This window comes from Lagenorhynchus albirostris, chromosome 1 (genome assembly GCF_949774975.1).
Source record: "Lagenorhynchus albirostris chromosome 1, mLagAlb1.1, whole genome shotgun sequence".
NCBI lineage: Eukaryota > Metazoa > Chordata > Mammalia > Artiodactyla > Delphinidae > Lagenorhynchus > Lagenorhynchus albirostris.
Window position 1 is genome coordinate 131,695,714 of NC_083095.1, and position 6,327 is coordinate 131,702,040.

Here is a 6,327-nt window from a genome sequence, read left to right on the forward strand (position 1 = left end):
CAAGGATGCTATCCAGGGCACAGAAGGGCTCCAGGTGGCTCTGGGTTCCTGAGGTGGCTGGGGGAGGGGAGCACCTGTGACAGGCCCCAGAACCAGGAACAAATGTCCTGAAACTGTCTGACACTTCAAGGTAGCCTATGGGCACAGAGAAGGGCTTCCACCTTCTGGGAAATGAGGGAGCTGTAGGGGGTGCGAAAACCTCAAACATCTAAATAGCTCCTTCAACACCTTCACCTTGGCCAAGAAGCATCTAGATCACACCCACCCCTGCTTCCTTGGGGGAGGGTGCTGTGTGGGAACAGGAAGAGGTAAAGAATCCCACAATTCCCTGGTGGCACAGTGGTTGAGAGTCCGCCTGCGGATGCAGGGAACACGGGTTTGTGCCCCGGTCTGGGAAGATCCCACATGCCACGGAGCGGCTGGGCCCGTGAGCCATGGCCGCTGAGCCTGCGCGTCTGGAGCCTGTGCTCCGCAATGGGAGAGGCCACAACAGTGAGAGGCCTGTGTACCGCAAAAAAAAAAAAAAGAATCCGGGGTTCTAGGCCAGGTTCTGATAGGCCAGGTAGCTCTGGCTCCCTCCCCCTGGCCTCACCGGCCCATCTCTCTGCTGGGGGAGAAGCTGATGCCCACACAGGCTGTCTGCCTCTCAGGGCTGTGGCCAGGCTACTGGAAGATGTCAGAGCAAGAAGGGGCTTTGGTAATAGGACTCTCGGCACCTGCTGTGGAAAGAACTGCTCCATGACCTCAGCGTTTCCCCCAAATTCTCCCCCGACCAGAAGAGGAAAGTGACTGTGACATCTGCTGGCCCCACTTCCTGCAGCTGGGACCCTGCTCAGCTCAAGCCGGGAAACCGTCATGGGCGAACAGTGTCACCTGCATGCTCACTCTTGCCACGAGGAAGGCCCCCCACAGAGGCGGGCCTCAAACCTCACTCTAGACTCAGACCGGGGCGTGCCCACAACAATGATTACCCAGCCTCGGAGTGAGGGGATAGGTCCCAGCTGGGCATCAGTGTTCAGAGATTCTGGTCCCAGCTCTGTCAGATGCTCCAGATTGCCTTGAGTACCTCCTCCCTCTTTGCCTCCTTGGGGAGCCCACCTGCAGCCCTGATGAGTAGGCAGGGACCCCAGAAGCTCAGATCTGGAAGGCACCAGGGCTTCCCACAAATCATAGATATGGAAGGCCCATATGGGGGACCAGAGCCCTGGCACTGAGCGCTCCCCCTGGGCTCTACACACGGTAGGGACAGAATGGCAACAGCCCTACCATGGGCTGCCAGATGTAAGAGGGACAGCCCCCTCCCCATGGGGCAGGACAGAGACACCTGAAGGACCCATGCCTGGGAGGGAGGGAGGCAGCAGACCTGCCCTACTACCTTCCAGCCCCACCGCTCCATCTTGTTCAACCAGCCCTTCCAAACAGCTCACCCTTTCCCATGGTCCCTCATACCACTTGGTTTTACATGTGCTGGCTCCACTGCCTGGAACACCCTCACCTGCCTCTGTGTCTGGCCAGCATCCCCTCAAGAACAGGAGAATGAACAGAGCATGGAGTCTGGAGGTCCAGGGGTCCAGGGTCCTGTCTGCTAGGGAGGGCAGAGCAGTAGGCAAACCCTCATCAGGCCTGACCGTGAGCACACTGAGCTCAGGGTCCCCAGGGGCCAAGACAGACCAAGGCCAAGGAGACAGGGGTTGGTAGCTGGGACAGACCTTGCAGACAGTCTGGGTTGCGGAGGAGCTGGTGGGCACAGGGCCCAGCTTCGCGCGGTTGGCTGTGAGGGAGGCTGGAACCGCAGACTATTTTTAGGCTCCTGTTGGATTGGAGAGACAAGGATGCTCCAGGCTACAGCCCTTGCTCACTGGGGAAAGACTAAAGTGGGACCGGTTCCCCTTGGAGCTCAAGGTCTCCAGAGCTTGCTCTTTTGTCCTTAGAGACCAGGAGCTGGGGTCAGGAAGTGGACCAGAAGCATGTCCAGTACACCCAGACATGCAAACACCCATGAGGGATTTCCATATCATTTGCACACTGCCCTGCTTCCTCATCAGAAGGAACAGAAAAGTCCCTTTCAGAGGACCCTTGGTGGAGAAGCACACTCACCCGAGTCCACTTCCAGCTGCCCCTCCTGGGTATCAGGAAAGTCAGGAGAGGGTGATGAAGCTCTAAAATCAGAAAGCACAAACAGGGGATTTTAGCAGGGTAGCAAGTACGTTCCATCTGATCACTCAGTGGTAGCTCCCTGAAGAGCAATGTTGACAAGGATTCATTTATTCAATCCACAGATACTCATTTGAGTATCTACCGTGCGCCAGACACTATTCTAGGTGGTGGAGATCTAGCTGTGAGCAAAAATGACAAAATGCGCTCACAAAGCAGGAATTCTACAGCGATGTGGCCCACAGGTAATTTTAACTTTTCTAACAGCCACATTAAATAGGAGTTAAAAGGAACAGGGGAGATGAACTTTTACGATATATTTTATATAACCCAATCTATCCAAAACGTTTTCATTTCTATGTGTAATCAATCTGATAATTTATTAATAAGATAAATTATTTTGTATATTACATCTTCAAAATCTAGTATGTCTTTTATACTTCCGGCACATCTCAATTCACTTGAGTTACACATTTCAAGTTCTCAGTAGCCCTCGGAGAACGCAGTTCTGGAGGAAATTGCTCATCTGAGCGCAGGAGAAAGGAATGCCACGATTGATTAGTGATGTCTGCTATGGACCTGGGCCGGTCCCCTGAGCTGTATAAAATTGCAGGCCATGTGTTGGCCTCTGTGTGATAGGCCCAACCCAAAGCACGTGTTCATCTCTACCTAGCCCTTTTGAGCCCATCCACTTTGCCCAAGCTGAGAAACTACCAATCTGACTTCTGGGACTTTAATCAGGTGTAGGTCCAGTAGTTCTGGCATGGGCACCATCCTACCAAATGGTACCAGCACATCAACAGGACGAGGGCCTCCTGGGTGTGGTCCTGTGCTCTTTCCTCTTGTGTGGTCTGGCTTGTGGCCAGTGACACTGGGAATGCGGGTTTTGCTTTTGTTTTTTCTCCAAGGCCTCTTCCTCCCAAAGCTAAATAATATCAACATAAAAGTGTTTCCTGAGCCTGAATTAGCCATTTCAGGCCCACTCCACCAGCCCACACCCACAGACCTCCCGACCAGAACCCTAGCTGGGAAAGCCCATCCCAGACTGCCCACTTGCTTTTCCAGACAATGAGAAGCTAAAATTGGGCCATGGAGACAGCTGGAAACGCCTGGAGATTGAGGGAGGGGAGGGGGGAAGGGGCAGTGGTGAGCTTGGAGTGAGGGAGGCAAGGATAAAGTATGAGAAAAACTGGATCTCAGGTCCACATCATCCTTACCATCATTACCATCATCATCCACCCCACCTCTGCTCAAAATCCTTCAATGACTCCCTAGAACCTACAGGATAAAGATCTAGGGCCTTGGCCCCAGGAACTGGCACTGATGGGGTAATTTAATCTTGCTTCAAGAACCTCTCCCCCTTTTATCTTATTCATTCATCCAACAAGAATGTATCATAGGCACTGTTCTAGGTGCTAGAGATGCAGCTGTGACCAAAACTGACACGTGTTTCTCTGCCTTCCTGGAGCTCACATTACTGCAACTAATCCTACAACACCCCAAGTCTTCGCACACCCCTAGGCCTTTGCAAATGCTGTTCCCTCTTCCATTCTTCGGTGACTTCTCTACCTGGGGGGGGGGCATCTACTCATCGTCCAAGGCCCACTCCATGCTTTCCCTGACACCTCCCCCAAAATGGGTTGGTTCCCCTCCCACATAGGACCCTTGCAAGTATGGTCACCATCCAGCCCCACATCTGCCTCCCCTACCAGGATGCAAGGGCTTGAGGGCAGGGCCTGTGCCTTCCCTCACCAGGACCACAGGACCCAATTCCGGGTGCACTCTCCCTAAAGCTCCATCTTCCCCCCAGCTCAGGACTGAGCAGGAGAGGCATGGAGGCCGGGTGGGGTCTAGAACTCCTCTGAAGAGTTCAAGGTCATTCTGAAACCTCTGCCTGGGACCATCCTACTCCTGGCATTCCAGGGCAGAGGCTCGGAGGAGCAAAGGCACAGACTGTTTCCAGCAAAGGAAGGTGGAGGACTAAGGGGAGACAGGGATAGAGAAGACCAGGCACTCAGGACTGTGAATGCTGCGAGCTGTTAAAGGGTTTCAAGCAGCAGAGAGGTGAGATGGCAGTGGCCTTCCCCCAAGCAAGACAGGATGGCAGGACACTGACCGATGGTGGTAAACCTCAATGGCCCTTAGAATTATGAAGTAGAGGGCTTCCCTGGTGGTGCAGTGGTTGAGAGTCCGCCTGCCGATGCAGGGGACATGGGTTCGTGCCCCGGTCCGGGAGGATCCCACATGCCGCAGAGCGGCTGGGCCCGTGAGCCATGGCCGCTGAGCCTGCGCGTCCGGAGCCTGTGCTCTGCAACGGGAGAGGCCACAACAGTGAGAGGCCCGCGTACCGCAAAAAAAAAAAAAAAAAAAAAAAAAAAAAAAAAAGAATTATGAAGTAGAGAGAGGCCTAAAGGAGTGCCCCATCCCCTGCGGGCTTCTCCAGGAGAGCTGAGCTTTGGTTTTTCACAGTCTCATTCTCTCTTTTGTGCCCCCCTGGGGAGGGATGCACAAGACAGGAGACAGAAGGACGCGCCTGGCTCCTGGCCCCCAAGAGGCTGGTGTTGGTGCCGTGATATTCTGTGGCTCTCCATGCCCCCCAGGGCCCAACTTAATGGTCCTCCCACCCACCACCCCCAAGGCCCACTGTGCTGCTTACCTGTCAGGGGAGAACAAGGCAGCAGCCTTGTGCCCGGCCTGCCCCCTCCCCACCGGCTTATTTACATGGGATTTACACGGGCTCATTTCATGCCTCAGTGCACACGGCTTCCCGCCCCCGCCTGCCCGCCAGGCCTCTCCCGGTGCCTCCATGGAGACAAAGGAGTACGTTCTGTCCCTCATGTCCCCTGCTGTAGGCCCAGAGGGGCACCGAGAGAATCCCCATAGGAAAGAGGGAACTCCCTGGGGTCCAGAGAGAGGGCAGGGACCTCACTGGAGGCTGCCCAGCAATCAGGGCCAGGACTTGAGCCCCACTTTCTCCACTAGCGGCTCCCAGAACCCACTCCTTCTGCCCTTTCCCCCACCATCGAGGGGCTTGTGGAGGGAGCCGCTGCTGCCGCTGCTGCCCAGCTGTGATCTGGAAAAACTGACTGACGAAGTCATTGACTCTGAGCTCCTTCCAAAGACCAAATTAGTCTTAGAACCCAGTACAGTGTGCAAGAAGGGGCCTCTCAGAAGCCCGGCCAAGCCCCTTCCTCTTCCACATGAGGACAATGAGGCTCAGGAAGGGCCAGGTCTGCCCAGGATCGCGAAGGGTGATGGTGGCCCCAGGTCTCTACCCCCAGCCCAGAGTTCACTGGGGTCCCCCAAACTCTCAGACTCCTGGCCTGAGCACCTGCTGCCACCTTGGCCACCCTGGGAAGGCAGTGTGTGGGAGAGGAAAGAACCAAGGAGAACCTTCAGTGTGGGGCTGGCCCAGGAGAGCACAGGGCAGCCTGAATGGGAGGGAGCGATTCCAGCCCTGTGGGGTCTGCAAGCCAGCCAGAAGCTCGGCTCAGATTCAGAGAGGGGAACTGTCCCAAGTCGGCCACGTTCCTCTCCCCGGTAGTTACTGCTCGGGAAAATCTCCCAGCAAATCTCAAAAGGCCTGGATCCCTGCACAAGGGGCGGGAGAGAGGGGAACAAAGGGGTGGGGAGGGGGGAGAAGAAAGCCTGGGTTTCCCTGTGCATCTCCCCACAGGATGCCCCACCCTCCATCCCTGGTCCTGTCCTAGTTCTGTCCACTATCCCCCCTGAAGAGCCTCAAGCTCCCCTCCCCACCTCCCACACCTACGTCAGGGCTCCTTTTCACACACCTTTTGGGATTCTAAATCTATTTGATTTGCTTTATCTTGGAGGGAGCTCAAGAGTTTCTAAGGCACAAATCCCACCTCAGCCCTGTCACTGCCCTGCAGGTTGAAAAGCCAAGCTGTGGGACTAGCACACAAAGCCTGCCCACTGGTCCCTCCTTGCTCTCCAGCTGTCCCCTCTGCACACACACTGACCCCTGCCCTTCCTGCTGGCCCTACCTGGAATAAGGACCTCATCTCCACTCAGGCACCACCACCTCCCCTGCCCTCTAGCCTCCTGCCCACACACTTCCATCGCCACAGGTTTCCCCCACAGGGTCTTATTTGATCAGCTTTCCCTCCCAGAATGGACCCCTTGAAGGCAGGGAGGCCCAAGGCTGTTTCTAGC